This window comes from Meles meles, chromosome 9 (assembly GCF_922984935.1).
Source record: "Meles meles chromosome 9, mMelMel3.1 paternal haplotype, whole genome shotgun sequence".
NCBI lineage: Eukaryota > Metazoa > Chordata > Mammalia > Carnivora > Mustelidae > Meles > Meles meles.
Window position 1 is genome coordinate 7,284,996 of NC_060074.1, and position 22,418 is coordinate 7,307,413.

The 22,418-nt window shown below is 35.9% G+C and overlaps 1 pseudogene; it reads right to left on the bottom strand.

Annotated features, from left to right (window-relative positions):
* LOC123950370 overlaps positions 1-22,418 on the bottom strand; it is a 49,182-nt pseudogene that overhangs the window by 7,964 nt on the left and 18,800 nt on the right.

Sequence of the window (22,418 nt, forward strand, 5' to 3'; positions counted from 1 at the left end):
ACCCTAGAGCCCCTCTCTCTAGGTATGTATCTTGACTTCACTACTTACCAGTTGTGTGTCCTTTGACAAATAATATATTTGGAGTCTAAGATTTTTAGTTCTATAAAATTGGAAGAATATAGTATTACCTACTTTATTAGGCTTATCCATAGGATGATACACACAAAGTCCTTAAATAGTTCCTTGTATATAATAATATCAGTCCTCCATATATTCACTTAGATATTTTTACCACCAATAACAGTGCCTTGGGGCGTCTGGGTGGCTCAGTGGGTTAAAGCCTCTGCCTTCAGCTCAGGTCATGATCCCAGGATCCTGGGATTGAGCCCCGTATCGGGCTCTCTGCTCCTCTCTCTCTGTGCCTGCCTCTCTGCCTAGTTGTGATTTCTCTCTGTCAAATAAATAAAATAAAAAAATAATAATAATAATAGTGCCTTAAAAGTAATAAAGAATTTTATGACTTAACATATTTTACTTTTCCTGAAACACTAGAACTTCTGAAAATTACATGATTGCTTTCAATAGCTTCAAAAGATAAACAGATGTATATAACCCTGCTCCTCTGTAAAACTAATTTAATTCCCAATGTATTTTTGATCATCATTGGAAATGAGGAGTAAAAATGAAATTAGCATATCCCTAGAAAATGAACAGATTTACCAATCCTGCTCTTTCATTTATATTGATTAAAGTACTTTTGATCACTACTTCAAATGTCCAGTGAAGATAAGATGTTTGCATCCTCAGAAGATAACTGGACTGACCGATGCTGCTTTTTCATTTATACCTATTAGCGCTTCCATGCTTCTGACCCGAATTGCCCAGGCTTCGGGAATTTATTTTTCCAGGCTTATAAAGTGCTTTGGGTGTTTTTGATTGAAGTTACTCATTTTTTTTATCACTATCATGGATCAAAGTCTTCCTACGCTTTTCTTTTTCTCCACAGTGACTTACACATGTATCTTTGTCTTCAACTTTCTGCTTTAATCTTTGTTTTCTTAAAATGTCTTATCTCACCATGTTTGTGCTGGTTTGTTCCAAATCACTCTTACCTGAGGACTGCCCTCAGTTATGTACTCCTAAGTGATTAAATTCATCAGGTACAGGGCAATGATACATAGGTATATAGATAGATAGGTAGATGATAGATAGATAATGAGTAGATGAAGATACATTTTATATGTTTATATTTATAAATATATAGCTATAAATATATGACATATATTTATATATGTATTTAGCTGAATTTTAAATATATAGCTATAAATGATGACAGAAATGTTTGGGTCAATCTTTAGGTTTGCCTTATACCAATTCTGATGTTTAATATCACTTCTGATGTTTCACAGAAGGTTATGAAGATCCATGGTGTAGGTTTATACAAAGGAAGATTTGGAGTTTTCCTCCATTTAAACAAGATATCTTCCAACTCATCTTGGTAAATTAGTTCAAGTGTGAAATCCTCAATTCTAGAAATTGCCTTCTAATATCCTCAGCCCTTAAAATGGGATTAACTTTAAATGGGAAGTTGGGGACAAAGGAGTCCTTGGTGACCCAGAGAAGGCATCTGGAGTAGTAAGAAATAGTAGCTCTATCCCATGTGAATTAACAGTCATACAATTAGTTTTTCTGGGCTGCATTATGTCAATTTTTCAACATAATATCTATAAGGAAATAGAACAGTATTTCTTGAATGCTCAGATTTGCCGGGAAATAACCAGACATAAGGGAGATAATATAGCCAATAAGCAAGGGGCTATGAGGCATATTACTATTTTTATATATCAGTACCAAAACAATGTGTTTTTGGAAAGCTTTCTAAGACAGAACTCTCTATACCACATGCTGAGTAAATGAGGAAGTTTCACAAATCTTCCTTGAAATACAAGATGCAATATTTTATGAAATAAGAAGGTTGAGCTTATCAGTGTTTAGTAACATACCTAACTCTAAAGTAATATGATCTTATAATAATATGGGATATAAATTGAGAGCTGAAAAATGTACAAGATATTTTGCTTCATTAGTGTGAACATTTTTTTTCCTGACCACTATCACTTCTGACACATGCCCATGCTCTCGAGCAATGGCTACTCCTAGGATGCTGGGTTAATCTAAACGGTTTAACTACGTGTTTAAAAAAGATCAGCCTGGTGCCTCTAGAAAAAGTGTCATTGGAGCCTGAAATAAAAACTTGCTTGTTTTCTTCATTTTCTTGTCCTACTATTTCCATATGATCAACTCAAGTGTACACATCAGAGGAAACAGATCAAGGTACTGTTTCTTCCTCCAACATTAACACATTAGTTGGTCTTATGTAAGTAAATCACTTACCTGGCTGTTCGTTCTTCTCCTCTCCAAACTGTATATTATTTGGAAAGTAACATTCTTTCTTAGATATAAGTTTTTCAGGATCCATAAATTAGTAATTTTTTAAATACTTAGAGTTTTTTTATTATTTTTTTAGGAGAGTAAATAAACCACACAATTACGAAGCAGAATTCAATGTGACTTAGTCCATGTTTGATTCATGAAGTTTTGCAAGGGAGCATTTAATGCTTTTGTGATGCTTTAATTTGCATCTCTTTTTCCATAGGAGAGCCACTCAGATTCATGACAGCTTCCTTAAAGTTCGTCTTGGTCAAAAATTCCTCGATGATGCAGCAGAGGCTCATAAAATATCTCTGGGAATTCCAGAAAGATCCATCAAAACTTTGGGAATCTTTTAGGGTATTACTACTCTCTCTATTTTTTAGTCACTTATAGAGTCAAAACTTGTAGATGAGAAGAATCTTGTACTTGAAGGCATATACAAAATTTTGACTCTGCAATAAGCAAACCAAGGACTGCTTCTGTTTTCTTTCCTGTGTTTTCAGCAGCAACAACTATAACAAATGCCCAGTGACTCATACAGTTATTTCTGTAAATTACTGAATCAATAACATAATGCTATGAGCAGTATTGTTTGAAAATCCAATTAAATTAATAGCAAATATTCCAAAATTTAAGAACATGGATTAATGTTCATTTAACATATTCTAGGCAAGAGTTGTAGGACATCATGATTTTTGTGAGGCCAACACTGACCAAACTGACAACTATATCAAGAAGCTCAACGTTAACCTTGCTAAGAGATGAATATCATTGCCTTCAAGAAGGGTCGCCTGGTAAAAAAAAAAAAAAAAAAGAAGGGTCGCCTGGTTAGCTCAGTCAGTTAAGCATTGAACTCTTGATTTCAGCTCTGGTCATGATCTTGGGGTGGTAGGATCAAGTCCAACCTTGGGCTCTGTACTCAGCACAGAATCTGCTTGTCCCTCTTCCTCTGCTCCCTACTCTCCTCTCGCTCTCTCTCCTCTCTCAAATAAATAATAAAAATAAATAAAATCTTAAAAAAAAAGTTTCTATTTTTTCCTCCCCCTTTGGTCATTGAGCTCTAACATGATTTTGGTACCTCATGAAATACTCTTAAATACTGAAATATTTAATGTGTATAACAAATTCAAAATTTTTTAAGATTTTATTTATTTAGGGGCACCTGGGTGGCTCAGAGGGTTAAGCCTCTGCCTTCAGCTCAGGTCATGATCTCAGGGTCTTAGGATGGAGCCCTGCATATGGCTCTCTGCTCAGCAGGGAGCCTGGTTCCCCACCCCCCTCTTTCTCTGCCTGCCTCTCTGACTACTTGTGATCTCTCTCTCTCTGTCAAATAAATAAAATCTTTTAAGAAAAGATTTTTTTAAGATTTTTTTTAAAGATTTTTTTTTTCAATTTTTTTTCCCATTTTATTTATTTTTTCAGCGTAACAGTATTCATTCTTTTTGCACAACACCCAGTGCTCCATGCAAAACGTGCCCTCCCCATTACCCACCACCTGTTCCCCCAACCTCCCACCCCTGACCCTTCAAAACCCTCAGGTTGCCCCAACCTCCCACCCCTGACCCTTCAAAACCCTCAGGTTGTTTTTCAGAGTCCATAGTCTCTTATGGTTCGCCTCCCCTCCCCAATGTCCATAGCCCGCTCCCCCTCTCCCAATCCCACCTCCCCCCAGGAACCCCCAGTTTGTTTTGTGAGATTAAGAGTCATTTATGGTTTGTCTCCCTCCCAATCCCATCTTGTTTCATTTATTAAGAAAAGATTTTATTTATTTTTTTGACAGGGAGAGCACAAGCGGGGAGGAGGAGCAGACACAGATGGAGAAGCAGACTCCCTGCTGAGCAGAGAGCCCGATTGCGGGCCTCGATCTCAGGACCCTGAGACCATGACCTGAGCTGAAGGCAGATGCTTAAACAACTGAGCTACCCAGGTGCCCCCAAAATTCAAATTTTCATACAGAATGAATTTTATTTATAAAGAAAGATTTTTTTTTAACTTAACATGGAAAGCTATTATATTATAGGTATTTACCTATACCTTATACATTAAATTTACCTTAATATGAGTACAACTGATTCTACCATGTACAGCTCTTATATATTACCAAGGTGCCAGGAACCTTGTTTCTCACACCTGACTAAATGCTCTATCTTTCCCATCCCTGTCTAATTTTTCTCCATCTACTTTTTTCTTCAGCTCATTCCATATACTTTCCATCACTACTTTTCCAAGTTACATTTAAGGGATACTAAAAATGACATATCTCTTCTCTGTCCATTTCATAAACTATTCAGAAATAAATGTCAACGTGTGATAGAAGGATTTCCAGTTAAAAATCTAGATAATGGTAGAGAAACTTTTCTTAAATTATATTTTTTCCACAAAATCAAGCAACAATAAAATCTGGGCAAAATACAGACCAACAAATATGCAAATTTCTGTTTGAAGCCATCAGAAAGATACTAAGGAAGCCAGGACTTGAGGAGCCAGAATCCTGAAAAGAAAGAAGCTTGTTGAGATGAGCCTAAAACTACTTTTCCATCACAGGATAATTCTTAAGTGGCAAGAGGTAAGAGGCTAAGAAGATAGAGCAGAGAATGGCAGCTGAGGTAGGGTAGTTTAAGTTTAACTTTAGGCAGCCTCAAGGGGCTCAATCTCAACAGAGACTCAATGGAGACTCTGAATATATCCTGTCTCACAGAATATATCATGTTATCCCCTTGTATATCAATATTAATGGCTTACAGAACTTTAGTTGAGTTTTAGTTGAGTTTTTATCCTTTATGCTTGCTGCTGCTAGGGCCATCCATGAACCAATTCTTTTGACTCCCTCCTTCCGACCCACATACACCTGGACACTCTCAAATGAAACCTCAAAGTACTTATAAAATTGAGTAAATGTCAAAACCTTAAGCTTATTTCTCTTAGTTTTCTAATTTATGAGATACAAGAGATGTTTTGCCACACTCTTCTCCACTTGGTTCAGATTACAATAAACTGAAAATAGAAAGAAAATACTGTTCATGTATTCTTGTTTTTATTAATATATTTAATGCAAGAGAATTTACTTTAATGTAAATATAAACCTTTTTCTCATATGAAGATTCTATGTGTTTAAGTCTCCTTCTTAAATACAAAAAGTTTTTCCTATATCTTCCAAGAGAACTCTTTCAAATCTCATCACTGCTAACTGTGGAATTCAGGTCAGTTTAGTATTTATTTATAGTGACTAATTTGTCAACTCATACAGATAATGTCATTCAAAATTACTGAGAAATAGCAAAACTAAGTTCCAGCAGCCAGAAACTATTTATTATAAAGTCTATGCTTCTTACAGGCACATTCTTATATATTATGGCTTTAGCACATTTTCTTGTATTTAACAATTCAATAACAAATGTAACTTTTATAATGGAAGCTTCCACTTAGTTATTATTTTTCAAGTTTTATTTATATAAATAGTACAATTATCTTCCATATTATGAGAAATTTCTCTTAAAATCTAGCTTATATACTACTAGAGGAGCAAATGAAACAGAGAAATAGAGTATTAAAAATTATATTTACATTTATTTTCACCAAAAATGTTAAGTTTAGATTTGCTAATATTTAATATAGAAATTAATATCAGAGTTCTTAGTCAAATATCACATGCCAAATGGAGTAAAACCAAAATATCTGAGAAAGTCATAACTGCTAAAGGACTGCCAGAGACAATAATTACACTTGGAGTTAATTAAAGTTTGAAAAAGACCAAGAATTTAAAATAAATCCAGGTGTAATTTTCAAAAATTTGAGGATTTTTTCTCACTTGATTGGCCTTTGCAAAGACTAGGTTCATAGTTTGAGCATACATACATACATAAATATCTGCATTACAATTTCTGTTTTTAGAATTGGGATGAAACCAGAGAAATCTGTGGAGCGTCTGATTAGTGGTTCACACAATTAATTGGATGGCTAGTAGATTGGAATTTAGTCATTTCAGGAATTAAGTCCTGTGGGGCACAGCTGCCAAAAGTGTCCTATATTTCACAGATTAGACAATGTTTAATTAATAGACTAAAGGTAAGCCAAGCAAATCATAAGCAGTACTCAGATTTATATTTTGACTAGTCAGATATAATGTATAGCAGAAACCTATTATGCTTATTTAACAGGGAATCACTCAATTTCAAGCTAAAAAGCATTTGTTGGCTTTGGTCATAAATCATTCTATTTGAGTCACCATCAATTTGGTTTTATATCCACTATTTATTTAGTTCATTATGTAATACCACTCACGATACATAATAGAGGCCATTATTTTGTGCAAAAGTATTCTGCCATGGGTTTTTTGGAATATTTGTTCAAGAATATTTTCTAAATGAAAATTATAGACGTTTATTTATGGATATTTGACAAGTAACATGTACAATATTATGCCCCTTTCCTGTCTTAGCTAACAGACGATTCCTTTCGGTTCTATGGTTCCATATGCTTGCATCCTATTTACAGGAGAATACTGAGAAGTTCTGAAGATGAAAATTACATTGTAGAAGGAACCATACATTGTATCCCCAGTCTAATGACTGGGAAATGTATCATTGTCAAATCTTGACACTAGTCAAAACTTACTGTACCCCACAATGAGTCATCTCCATTACTGATACTTAAGGATAGTGACCAAACACAGTCTGTAAAAAGCCTTAAAAATGGGAGGTTTAATGGGGTCCCCAGGTGGCTCAGTTGTTGCAGCATCTGCCTTTGGCTCAGGTCATGACCCCAGAGTCCTGGGATTGAGCCCTGCAGTGGGCTCCCTGCTCAGCAGACAGCCTGCTTTTTTCCCTTCCCTCCACTGATCCCTCTGCTTGCTCTCGTTCTCAATCTCTCTATCTCTCTCTCTCTCTGTGTCAAATAAATAAAATCTTTTAAATAAGTAAATATTTTTTTTTAAATGCGAGGTTTAGTGTTAAAGCCACAATCTCAACCAAAACCATACTAATACTCATCATCTTTCTTCTGCACTATCCTTTTTAGATTTCCCTTACCTTCAGCCAATACTCCCACAGGTCTACATCTCTTTCTGGGAGGTGTCATCAAAACTTTATCAGTGATAATGTGAATCCTCATTTACCTTGCCCTTATCAGGATATAGCTGATGTAATAACCCATGTATCTTTATTATCACATTTAGAAGCACCAAGAGTTCCCTGCATGAATCTTTTGAGTTTCAGACACATTCTTCTTGGACTCACTATGTCACAAGAACACTCACTTCTCATGATGATAATGGTCAATTTTCCCCACCCCACTATAGTAACTCCTTTTTTTTTTTTCTTGCTTGTCTATTAGTATGAGGAGCCCAAAATTGCAAGATGAAAACTGTAGCTCTACATTCATCAGAATTTTACTGAGGCCCTGATGAAACTGCACTCCCTTGAAGATGAAAATTTTAATTCTTTAAAGACCAAAATTCTGGAGATAAGAATTACAAAAATAGCAGAGTTCCCAAGTGGGTCACTTAGCTAAACAATAACAAGTTCCATTCCCCTTTCCACCCTTGTTTCCTAGACTCATTTAATAGGTCAGGAACAGAGCACATTCAATATTAGTTCAAAGTATATAAGAATATCTTAAATAATAGGACATCAACCTTGCAAAATATCGTTCTCAAAATAGTGCCTAAGTGTGTTTTTAAAAAGATACTTCCATTCTTTCAGGACAGCAGCTATCAATGATATAATATATGATAGAACCCAAGGATCCCATAATCATGTGTTCATTTTCAAGCTCTCTTTACTTGAAAAGCATCCCTTGGTCCTATACAATTCTAGCAGGAACCCATGTAAGTAAGTAAAAAACTCTGAAAGTCTTAGGATAGAGATGCCAAATAGCACTGAAGGCAGAGGTAACAAACCCACAGCCAGAATCAATCCAGATCTCAGGGCTGATAAATCACTGTTCCCTCCATGGAAGAAGAATTTAGGCAATCAATTTATCACTGAGCGGTACCATATCAAAAGCCCAACATCAAGGTGCCTGAGTCGCTCAGATGATTAAGCATCTGACTTTGGCTTAGATCATGATCCCAGCGTCTTGAGATTGAGTCATGTGTCGGGCTCCCTGCTCAGTGGGGAGTCTGCTTCTCCCTTTCTCTCTCCTCTGCTCATGCTCGCTCGCTCTCCCTCTCTCTCTCTCTCTTTGCCTCTCAAATGAATAAACAAAATCTTAAAAAAAAAAAAAAACAAAACTCAACATCAGTCAGGCAATCAGCAAGGGCAGTACACAAACAAGTCTCAATAAAAGGGGCCCCAAGCTATTGGGCTCATGCCTAGACTATATTTAACTTATGTCACTATGGCTACTCCTTTCATCTGTCCATTGCACAAATACTGGAGTGACTGAGGACAGAGCCTGTCTTATTCACCGAGTCATGAATTGTCTCTATTGACTGACATTGTTTTACTATGAGACCAAAACAAAATGAAACAAACAAAAACAAGCCCTGCACATGTGCTCACTCCTGTGCACCAATATGCTTCTCCAGAGCTCTTAGTCTCTGGCCTTTGTTGCTCCTTCCAGACCTCTGACCAAGAAGCCAACTTGCCACTCAAGATTTTGAGTATAGCTTTACCTCTAGTAACTCCCCTGATGATATGACGGTGATAGAAACATGGATACTATTCACAGTTTAGACTGTTGAGAAGACTCCCCCGCTATCCTTACAGCTACACGAGAATGTAGCTGAGGCTCACTGGCCGTCCATTTTCAGCCTGCATCAACATATTGATCTGTGAACCAGATATCAGTTTTCTTCCAAACTTAGCTCCAAACAGGGAATATTCTCACTTACCCACAAAGATATAGGTATGGACAGAGAATAAGGCTTTGTTGAAACAGAAAATGGTTACCTGTTCATTAAATTAATTGTATCTATGGACTAAAGGGCAATCAGGGTCTGAGTAACTCATTCCCATACTGCATCAGTGCTGCTCCTGCCCAACTTTGTGACTCAGTAGATCTAATAATACCCATCCCCTGATGAGTAGGACCACTCATAGAGCCTGTCCCATGATTCATCACTCAGTCTGTACTAGAGTCTAATGCAAGTTTAGAAGCTACTTGTGGCTCAGTGGGTTGGGCTGCTGCCTTTGGCTCGGGTCATGGTCTCAGGGTCCTGGGATCCAGTCCCGCATCGGGCTCTCTGCTCGGCGGGGAGCCTGCTTCCCTCTCTCTCTCTGCCTGCCTCTCTGCCTACTTGTGATCTCTCTCTCTGTCAAAAAAAAAAAAAAAAGAAGCTACTTTTGACAGTAATTCTCTGCTGCAAAAGACACTGCCTTGCTCTAGAATCTGAAAGGTCTATTATGTCTCTGGGAGTCTAAATAGTCTATATGACTATTTTGTTTAAAGATTCCAAGAGATTCCAAAGCACTGTATCTGCTGGGTCATATGGCTTGAGCAGGAAAGAAACAGGAAGGATACAAAAACTTGATACGCAGAACTGTCTACGGCAGCTGCATGTGAGCTCAGAAGACTGAGCGGATATGGAATGAGTCATCAACAACCAGCATTTATCCATGTATGCATTGTTCTAGCATTTGTCTATGTGTGTATTGATTTATTGTGCAAATGTTTCTTCTCCCTACATAAAACAGAGCCAAATAAAATATCATTTGAATGAAATGTAGACAATAGGGAAAAAGAAAAAAATAGCAGCAGGAGGAGGCCAGCAATGAAATTTTGTGCATAAAAATCACACTGTGAAGTTTGCTGCATTGAAAATCTATAGAGCAACTGAGACAATACTGAGACAACAGAGCACATTTTATGGCTCTCCTCTGTAAAACACAGCTTATCTTCAGTAATACTGGTCTAGTGAAACCTCTCTTACCATTCATTATATGATCAAAAAATAAAAGAAGAAAAGAGGGAAAGGTAGAAATTTAAAGATAATAAAGAGTTATTAGAAGGCTGTGAAAAACAAAAAGAAGAACAAGCACAAAAGCTGATCCTTTGCAAAGACATATGAAATTCACAAAACAGTAGCCAGGTTACCCAAGAAACAGAAAAGAAGACAAAATTGCCAATATCAGAAATGAAAGAGGAGTCGTGACTACTTAGTCCATACACAATTAAGGAATACTCTAAATAACTCTATGACCGCAAATTTTATCATTTACATGAAATGGGCCAATTCCTTGAAAGACAAAACTAGCAAAACTCATAGGAAAAAGTACATAACCTGTTTGCACTATACCTATTAAGGAAATTCAATTAATAATTAATAACCTTCAAAAAAAATAAAGTACCAGGCCTGGATGCTTTCATTGTTGAATTCTACCAAATATCTGAGGGGAAAATAAAATCAATCTCCACAATATTTTCCAGAAAATAGAAGCAAAGAGACCACTTTATAATTCATTCTTTGAGACCAGCATTACCCCTAATACAAACCAGATATGTCTTAAAAATAGACCAAAAAATCCTCAACAAAATATTAGCAAACTGAATCCAACAACATATAAAAGGAATTCTATATCAAGACCAACAAAGATTTATTCCACATACACAAGTCAAGTTCAACATTCAGAAATCAATCAATGTAATCCATCATAGCAACAGAGTAAAAAAGAAAAAAATCATATAACCATATCAATTCGTGCATAAAAATTATTGATAAACCCAATATCCATTCATGATAAAAACCTCTAAGGAAACTAGAAAAAGAGGAATTCCCTCAATTTGATAAAAAAGAAAATCTAGAAAAAACAAATAGTTAACATGATACTTAATGGGCAGAGATTAGATGCTTTCCCACTAAGATCCTTAGAAAGTGGGAAAGTCAAGGATGTCTTATTTTGCCACTCCTATTCAACACTGTACTAGAAGACAAAGCTAAGTGCAATGAGATCGTTTCAAAGTTTCTTACAAAGCTAAACTTAGTCTTACCATATGATCCAGCGATCATGCTCCAAATTGCACACACACATGCCTGTGCAAACACACACACACACAAATATTTACATATTTACTTTCTTAACACAGAAGAGCTAGAAGTAACGGCAGACCAGTGTCAACAACTGTACCTAATATTCTCAATAAAAGGAACCAAAATTCCTTGGGAAAATGCCTCTTTGTAGGACTTTGGCAGGAAACACACAAGATGTTCTTAAAGCATCTTACAGTGCCAGAAAGGAGACAAGTACTAAAACAAACAAATGAACAAACAGAAATACCAAAAGAACAAAAAACAATATTGGAGGCCTATCGAAGGAGTCGACCGAAAGAGCTGCTAATGCCCACCCCTGGAACAAGTTAAGCAACAGAATAAATAAAGCGGCATTGGATTATAACACAAACTATAAAATTATAAATATCCAATATGAATATTGATATGTAATATATATCCATATTAATAAAATTACTTAAAATATGCATAAATAGATCAATATCCTATATAGATAAATTTCAAATAATTTATGCAGACATTCAAGGATGGAAAGAAAAACTCCCCACATCTTGGGTGTGGACTGGTACAGCGACCTCCTTCCAAAGTGTCCGGTACAGAAAGGGGCAGAGGAGAGAGTAACTGTACAGTAGAAACACTTAAGAGCCACAACCTCAGCCAGGTGATGAAGGTCAACATCAATAGCGATAAGCAATGTTGATAGTATATACCCTTGATACGATGTGAGGAGAATAGCAATTCCTGTCTTCCTCCACAAACCTTTAATTATAGCCTAATAAGAAACACATTAGATAAATGCCAGCTGAAGGATGTTCTAAACTATCTCACCAGTACTCAAAACTGTTAAGGTCATCGAAAACAAGCATCTAAGAAAGTGTCACAGCCACGAGGAGCCTAAGGAAACATGACAATTAAATGTAATGTATTATCCCGAATGGACTCTTTGAATAGAAAAAGGATATTAGATAAAAACTAAGGAAATCTGAATAGAGAGTGGATTGTAGTTAATAACAATATATCAATACTAGTTCATTAATTGTGACAAATGTACCATACTAATATGAGCTGTTCATAATAGGGAAAGCAAAGCATGAAATCTATGTAAATCTTTTGTACTAGTTTCACAATCCTCTAAATCCATAACTAGTCTAAAATAGAAAGTGTAAAAAATTAAATATACCAGTTCAAAGATGAAAAGGCCCAATACCAGAATATAAGTAAAATAATTAAAAATCCACTAAAGATAAGCTAATATTTCAGAATAATGAGGGATAAAACAAGACATTAAGAATGAATAAAGAAATAATCGACCTATACGAAATATGAGGTAAAAACTTGAAAATCAAAAGCCACAAGATAAAAATGAAAACATAATAGAAGCTCTGGAAAGACAAGATCTGTGTGGGAAGCTAAGAAATGGTTGCTAAAGCTTAATGAGGTAAAGGCTACACTTAAGGAGAAATAGAAAATGACACAGAGGGTCGGAGGAGTAGAGAGGGAAACAAAAATCTTGTAGAAACAAACCACATTTTCCAGTGACATCAGTTGTTTATAAAAAGACTGCTGTGCATCATGGTCCTGGATATGATATCCATCCTGCCCAAGAACCTTAGAACAAAAGACGTTTTTTATATTTTCTCTCTGCCTTTTCTTATGCCTGTTCTCAAATCTCTAGAAATAGCTACGCTTTCCAAGTCCTTTGCTGCTATGATAACAAGGGGTTGTAAGTATCAAAAGGATACTTTTGATATCCTTTTTGATATTTAAGAGTACATTTGCTTGTACTCTTAAAATTGAAAGTAACCTTTAAAAGGGAAAGGAAATTTTAAAAGAATTTTGAAGTGTGAATATACAGTTAAAGGTTTAGATTAGGGGGTTGCCTGGGTGGCTCAGTCGGTTAAGCTTAGGATTCTTGGGTTGAGCTCAGGACATGATCTCAGGGTCGTGAAATCAAGCCCCATGTCAGGGTCTGCCGAGCACGGAACCTGCTTAAGATTCTCTCTCTCTCCACACACCTGGGTGGTACCGTTGGTTAAGCATCTGACTCTTGGTTCCAGCTCAGGTCGCAATCTGAGTCATGATATAAACCCAGAATTCCGCTCTGTGCTCAGTTCCTGGTCTACTTTCAACTCCTTCTCCTTCCCTCTGCCCCCCCCGGCCCCCACCATTCTCTCTCTCTCTCTCAAATAAATAAATAAAATCTTTAAAAAAATAAATCAAAATTTAAAAAATTTTAAAAAAGTTTAGATTTAGCATTTCTTGAAAACAAGATTGTCTGAAAAATTAGGTGACTATATAATTTTCAATCATCGATGTTATACACGATCTTGGAGAAAATTAATTAGAAACATTAAAGGTATACATATTTTTAGTTGAAAAAATTATTCTAAATGAATATGTATCAGTTCCTACATATTTATGCATGGTCTTCTTTTAATAAAAATATTCAGGGTTGCCTGAATATTAAGTGTCTGCCTTCGGCTAAGGTCATGAACCCAGCGTCCTGGGATTGAGCCCCGCATTGGGCTCCTCTTCAGCAGGAAGCCTGCTTCTCCCTCTCCCACTCCCCATGCTTCTGTGTTCCCTCTCTCGCTGTGTCTCTTTCTGTCAAATAAATAAATAAAATCTCCAAAAAAAAAAAAAAGGAACAACTCAAAACATTGACAACTCCAAATGCTAATGAAGGTGTGGATCAACAGCAATGCTCTTGTGTAAAAAATGTGGTCAGTGAACAAGAAAAAATGCTCATCATCACTAGCCATCAGGGAGATTCAAATTAAAACCACATTGAGATATCACCTCACACCAGTTAGAATGGCCAAAATTAGCAAGACAGGAAACAACGTGTGTTGGAGAGGTTGTGGAGAAAGGGGAACCCTCTTACACTGTTGGTGGGAATGCAAGTTGGTGCAGCTACTTTGGAGAACAGTGTGGAGATTCCTCAAGAAATTAAAAATAGAGCTTCCCTATGACCCTGCAATTGCACTGCTGGGTATTTACCCCAAATACAGATGTAGTGAAAAGAAGAGCCATCTGTACCCCAATGTTTATAGCAGCAATGGCCACGGTCGCCAAACTGTGGAAAGAACCAAGATGCCCTTCAACGGACGAATGGATAAGGAAGATGTGGTCCATATACACAATGGAGTATTATGCTTCCATCAGAAAGGATGAATACCCAACTTTTGTAGCAACATGGACGGAACTGGAAGAGATTATGCTGAGCGAAATAAGTCAAGCAGAGAGAGTCAAGTATCATATGGTCTCACTTATTTGTGGAGCATAACAAAGAACACGGAGGACATGGGGAGATGGAGAGGAGAAGGGAGTTGAGGGAAATTGGAAGGGGAGATGAACCATGAGAGACTATGGACTCTGAAAAACAACCTGAGGGTTTTGAAGGGGCGGGGCTGGAAGGTTGGGGAACCAGGTGGTGGGTAATAGGCAGGGCACGTATTGCATGGAGCACTGGGTGTGGTGCAAAAACAATGAACACTGTTATGCTGAAAATAAATAAATAAATTAATTAATTAATTAATTAATTTGAAAAATGTGATCAGTGAAACTCTTTGTTTAGAGAGAGGAAACTAAATATTTTATGTAAATATGAAAATATTTTAAAATAAATATTTGAAATGTTTGTTATAAAGGAGTTCAATTTTACAGAAATTTCTGAAAGCAAATTATTCATTTGTGCATATTTCAGAAAGCTTATTAATATTGTCATTTGACCAAATTAAATGGCAAATATTTTTCTCATATTCCACTTTTGCATTAATACTACTTTTCACATTTGAAGTAGAACTTATGGCTGAGAATAATTTATTTGGGAAATAAATAAATTCAGATTTGGAAAGAAGTACATTAGACATTTTTTTATTAAAGTTTATAATAATTGACTATCACTAATAATTGGTAAAATTTTGTCTTGAACTGAATGTTTTTTGTTATTGAATACATTTAAAAGAACTGTAATTTTTTTTTTTTTTAAGATTTTCTTTATTTATTTGACAGAGACACAGAGAGAGAGAGGGAACACAAGCAGGGGGAGTGAGAAGAGGGAAAAGCAGGCTCCCCACTGAGCAGGGAGCCCAATGTGGGGCTCCATCCCAGGACCCTGGGATCATTACCTGAGCTGAAGGCAGACACTTAACGACTGAGCCACCGGGGTGCCAAGAACTGTAGTTTTCTACAGACATCTAATAATTTCTTTTACTACCACATACATAGTGAATTTTCTCACTTTTAACCGGATTCTATTTTAATCTGATGGCAGATTAAAGAATGTGTTAAGTCACAAAGTTGTATTATTTTGGACCTGTAAGAAAGACTCCAGTGTTCATATAAATAAATGTATCCTTGTACAGAAAAAAATAAGTCAGTTCAACAAAGATAGCTATTAGCAGAATTAGCAGAATCAGAATCAGACATCTACATGAGTTATCTTTTAATTACATCAAAGGAGATGTATATTTATGTGTCATATGACAGATGAATAATCCAGTTTGCAAAGATGTACACTTCACTAGAATTTTTAAATAACCACAAAAATCCTATTTATGACTTATATTAGAAATACATTGTTATGTTTCTTGATGGTTTTCTAATACATCATACAGAAAGGAAAGACAATTATTGCCTGTTTATCTCACTAGTTGGCACATATCCTAGGTCCTTCAAGCACAAAGAGTAAGAATTTCACTGACCACAATTTTTATACAAAAATTTAAAACATTAAGTAAACACACATACAGACATGCACAAGTACATATAATGTATACAAACTACATTAATATTTTGAAGTACCATTTTTATATAAGTAGATATGAAAGATGCATAGAAAATAACAAAGAAATATGTGGATAAAAATGATTAAATGTTGATTAAAAGACAAGGTGTGGTTTTAAGCTCCTTTCCCTTTTTTCCCTTAAACTCATCTATATTTTCAATTCTTTTACAATAAACATGTTTGCCTAGTGAAACTTTTTAAAAATGAAAATTGAGGGCCACCTGGATGGATCAGTGGTTGTTAAGCCTCTGCCTTCGGCTCAGGTCATGATCTCAGGGTCCTGGGATCGAGCCCCGCATCGGGCTCTCTGCTCAGCAGGGAGCCTACTTCCTCCTGTCTCTCTGCCTGCCTCTCTGCCTACTTGTGATCTCTATCTGTCAAATAAATAAATAAAATCTTTTAAAAAAAAAGAAAATTAATAAAAAATGAAGCCATAAAAAAAGAAGCCATATTTCTAAGCATAAAAATTTTTCTTTATGAAAGCAAATTTAAATCATATGTTTTTTCAAAAGTTAAGTGTTATAGGTAATGGTATATTTTAAATATGTTCAGAATAATAGGGAAAAAACCAAATAATTATTTATAACTAGGTTTCAATTTTTATGTTTAGTTTGTCAACTCTAAAATTACCAATGCATAGTTCATTCCAAAATCCTTATTTAAAATTTCTGTGACATATATATATATATATATATATATATATAAAAACACTTAAACATATATATTTAATTCCAGAGTAGTTAACGTGCAGTGTAATATTAGTTTCAGGTGTACAATACGGTGATTCAACACTTCCTTCCACACCCTGTGCTCATCATGACAGGTGCTCTCCTTTTTCCCATCACCTGTTTCCCCCATCCCTCCACCCACCTCCCTTTTGTTTTTTTTAATATTTTTCTATAATTCTTTTACTAGCAGCTTGATACTTGAAAATCGGAGGAGTTTAAAAGAAAAGAAAAACTATTTCCCAAATGAAAACTTATCACGATTATATTTTCTGTTTATTTGGAACCTTTCCAACTCCAAATGCTTTTAAGATCAGTTTACAAAATTCCTTGAACAAGAAAATACTTTGTCATGTGGCGATAAAGGGTAAGTTACATTTTTCTTGCTGGGATTCTATACTTCTTTTAGTTTTATTCCAAAACAACCACTGCCCACTAATAAAATGACCCAAATTGGGATTTGGAGGAAAAATTAACAAAATTAAACAAAACAAGAAACAATATCAACAACAACAATAACAAAAAGAAAGTGGAGACATGAAGGAGTGGGAAAAAATAAAGAGGACCTCATAGGAGGGTTAAAACATATAGCAAAATGGTACCTACCCAGAGGACATGGAGGGCAAAAATTCAATGATAATCATATAGAAATGGCTATTTACCATTTTCGTGCTCAAATGTCTGTTCAAATAAGCTCCTAATTTGTCACGGCATTAAAATTAAAGGAAAAAATTTTGATCATAATTTTTGGTTTTATTCCACTTGACTTTCATTCTGTTATTGAGCCTGTCTGAGCCACATTTTCCTTCAGTGTAGAATGAGGTACAAAAAAGTAAGTCCATTCTGAAGGCTTGTCACAAGGATCACTTTAATTTAGTATTTGAGACCACTGAGGGCAAGTACTCTGTCCTATTTATGCTGATCTGTTCCTAGTACCTAGCCTGGAACTTGTGCATAGTACATAATTGAGAAATACCCATTTCTTTCTATATAAATAAAGTTTTCCTAAGCAGATCCTTGATTTGCAGGCGTTTTAGAGTGAAAAAATTTTAGTATCCTACAGACAGGAGTTTGAGTTCCAGCTATATACTTTCAAGTTATATAACATTAAGCACATAATTTGATTCTCATTTTCATCATTTATCAGATGAAAATTTTGAAAAAAGAAATAACAAAACAGAGACAAAAGACCTTTCTACCTCACAGTATTATTGGAAATAAGAATGTTAATTGCATGCCTGGCTTTTCTTTTTTACTTGATCAAGTCAGATTTTGCTATGCACACTTTTCAGTGTGATTACCATGCTGACCAGTTTGCAGAGGAAAAGCAGCCCGCTCCCTCCCCTGGCAGAGCACAGGAGGTACTTAAAACAAGGGAACGTGGCTAACACACAACTTACACCTCACAACGTCCTCTCCTGGCTTATGCAACAGGCTGTAGACTCAAAGTCAGAAAAAGCAAAGCCTGTTGTTTAAGGAAAAGTAAAATAGCAACAACAAAACTGTCCATTTCCTCCTACAGGAGCTATATTATGGGCTGTAGCTGTGCTCTCCAACTAAAATTAGTCTCGGTAGAGCTTTTTGCACCTTTAAAAAAATGCACCTCAAAAAAATGGCTTTCTTCCGCCTCCACCCTAAATTCCTTGATGCGGAACAGGAGTTTATAAGTTTAATTTTTTGTCTCTGCTTTCTCCATTGCTTATGACAAATCTGCATCCGTGTTCCAAACAGCCCTCCTAAAATACTGGAAAACAGGGGCTCATTGAGAGTTACTTGGCAATTTTAGTTTAATCAAATCGAAATCTCCTAACATTTTCCTTCTCATTTGACCAAGTCTGTCCTGCTGGGAACAAAGGGAACACTGCGTTCAGGCTTGGGAGTGGCACATATTTAGAAACCTTGGAATGGGTAGCTGGCTACCTGTAAGGGATTGAAAGGTGTATTTACAAATGGGGTTTCCTTTTCCTTTTAATTTTATAGCTTTTCTGCTTTTGCGCATTTGACCTGAAGGGAAGATGCATGCATCCTCCTAATGTCCCTGCCTGGGGAATAAAGCAGAGTGGGGAGGATGGCTGAGTGGTTCCGCAATCCAGGGCAGAGAGAAAACAGAGACAACGTGATAAAGGAAAGGGGTCAGGCACTGAACGCCCTAACCCAAGGGCTTTGTAATTGTTTAGTCCTTTATCTGCATACAAGGATGTGAGATATTTAGAGATATGTATCGAAGAAAGGAGAAAATAAAGCCACAAAACAAGGTGAATTAGTGTAAGAAAAATATGTTAAATGCGTTCTCAGAATAGGAAAGCAAATTAAAATAAATAAGTAAAATAAATGTATATGTAAGAACATGAGATTTTATAAAATTTCAGAGTAAGCGTATTACCAGAAGCATATTAGTAGGCATGATGTTTCCACTCTTGTTATCATGACCACATTATGGCCATAAAGTGAAAGAAAATAGGACTTACTATTATTAACAGGTCCTTCTCGCAATGAATTTATAGTATTACCTTTTTTTAGTGGCCAATCTTTTTCTCCAGATGAGATGAATATTGACGCTTGTCTCCTGTGCTCCAGATAAGAGGAAATGATGGCACTTTCCCTACTAAGTGGCAAAGTTAGCCCTGCCTTTACCGGCTTTCAACCTCAACCTATACAGAACATCCTGACGTAGAAATCCTAACAGTCTTTCATAAGAAACACAGATTTCTTAGGTAAGAAAGAAATTAAGATTAATGAGGCAATAATGTCTGGTTTAGTGTGTAGAAAATAGTTCCCTGTGGGCATTGTCTGTCTCATTTTTATAGTTTATATATGGCCTTATTTTGAGAATAACTATTACTTACCATAGGATCATTTTCAACACAAGCTGTTATTGTCACCTACAGATCACTGGTAGCCTCTTACCATGTTTTCCCTTTTTTACTCAAATAAATGAACCTAATATGTATATGACTCCGCTTTCTTCCTCTGGTTTAGTCTTAAATCAAGAGAAGTAAATACAAATGTACTCAAAGGGAAAAAAAAAAATAGTAGATATATAGGCATTTTAAATTCTGTCCAAACTCAGGTTTAAAATGTTATTTGGAACAATCGCAATTCTGGATAAGATTATGGGAAAATAATATAAGAAACAACGGTTTTCCTAGAATACAGCTATGTAATCATGGCTTGGTCATTCTTAGATGCATTGCTGAAGGTGTTTTGTTTTTAAAAAATTGGAACAAGTGGGGTAAAATGCATTAAATGTTTGTGTGCTGGAGGTAAGAAAGAGAATGGAGGAGACAGTCATTCTCAACAAAAATGTCAAAACAGAATATTTGCAAGGTGGGGATTTTGCTCAAATATGACTCAAATTCACTTCTGTATGTCGCCTGGCCTTACTAAATGAATGGATTCTCAAAATTTCAGGGGAATGATATCATGCTTTCATAAGCTGGCTAAAATTACAGATGTATAAATAAATTTGATACCAGTTTCAGGAATTTTTTCCCCTTAGATATCTGTAGTACATTTGAATGAATCATTTCAGAACTAACTAGCATTATATTAAGAAAGTATCATGAGTACATGATTCAAAGTGATGACTCTTCTTATCCTAAAATATTAAAGAAGAGAGTCCTTAAACTTATAGAGTGGTAGGATGATACAACTTTTCTTGGAAAAGTGAACTACAAGAGTGAAAATGCATTTTTATTGTTCTTTTTTTTATTATTTGTGCAGTGGTAGTAGTAAAAGAGACCACAAGTGACCACCATTTCCTTTTTCAGCCCCTCAAATGTTTATTTATATGTAATTATACAATGTGTGTGCATGTGTGTGTATAAAATTGTCTTGTTGATTTACACCATACCATCCCTTCCAGTCTCTTTCATAGGTATAAAGGGTAATGAATGTCCATGAGCCCGTAGTCTTCCTTTCTTTCTACTTTGGGAAAATCATCTTGTGTGTGTGTGCATGTGTGTGTGTATTTGTATTTTATTAAAATATGTTTAGAAATCAGAGAAATGATCAAGTGCATGTCTTCTACAGAAATATTACCATTCATGTTATTTTCCCCCAGTTCACAATTCAAATGGATTACTAAAGTTTGAGCACAATGTAACCACCATTGTACGTCTAAACTACTACGTCACCTTTTCTCCCTTTACTACCTAAAGTAACTTCTTCCCTTCCCAGGCTAATGTCTCCTCAAAGTTTCACGAAAACCTATGCAGATTTCCTCTTTTGTACATTTTCTACTCTATTTACTATTTAATTCAGGTGCTATCCTTTAGTTCTGGGATAAAAATGTTTATCTTGACTAAAGGAATTCTTAGTTTTAATTAATTTTGATCAATAGGGATGTTAAGCAACTGACTGAGAATTACTAAACTCAAATTAGGGAATGTGAACTAGAATTGTAACAGTGATATTATGAATTCTTGAATGCTATCTTTATTGTCTGTTTAATTTTTTAACTTCTTAAAAAGATTGTACTTACTTGAGAGAGAGTGTGGGAGAGAGCACGAGGGGAGGAAGGGGCAGAGGAGAGAGAGAAGCAGGCTCTGTGCTGAGGGCCCTCTCTTTTGCCTCCTCCAATGTGTGGTCTTGACTCTCTCAAAAAAGGAAAAACTTCATTCTTTAGTGTGTTCAGCAGTTCTATTTTTACTGATTTAAGGAGAATATTAAAATGTTTGGATCAGTTGCTTGGATGTGAACATGGAGACATTTTCACATAAATCTGGATATCGTCTCTCTGGAGCTGCGGATTTGGCTCCACTAAATCCACTTCCTCCAGGTCCCCAAGGAGCTGGAGCTACGGCACGGACACGCCACAGCTCGTGCGTGGCTGCTACCGCCCTTTTCTGACTCCTTTTCCCTCTTTGCTGCTGCTGCCTGGTGCTTGTAGGTACTTGAATGTGTAACCCTTGGACCACACCCTCTTTTCTTTCATCGTTCACTTCACAAAGAGGACCCTCTCCCAAACACAAGCGCTTCGCACACCGCCCTTTGGTGCAGTTTCCCCATTAATCTGCGGCTCAATCCAAGCAAAGCTATAACCTTTTACATTTTTTTTGTTATTTTATTAAATGAAGGTTTAAGGTGGATGATTTGTGTTTTGAATTACAACAATTTAAACATTGCTTTGAGTCTTGATAACAAGACTTTATCTTTTGGAAAAGATAAGTAAACGGCCGCATTATGAAGGTTGTACTGAATACTAGGATGCTTTAACTTAGTAAAGATGACTGTGAGGCAGATTATCCAGCTGGGCAATTAAAATGAACCACTTTAAAAAAACAAAGCTATCAAAAATTTTTTCTGGAGTTAAATTGGTCAAGAAAGAATTAAAAAACAAACAGAAAAACATCGCTGGTTGTTAATAGAAATTTCAGATGGGTAATTTGCCCTAGTGAAATAAAAAATCTAATTTATTTCTTCTGGAAAGAGTTACTTTGAACTTAGTATATATGGTATTCTTATGCTAAAAAGCTGAGTATAAGGATAACTGTGATCCCAATCTTCTCTAAGAATGTGAGATTTACTTGGGGTGCCTGGCTGGCTTAGTCTGTGAAGATTCCAACTCTTGGTTTTGGCTCGG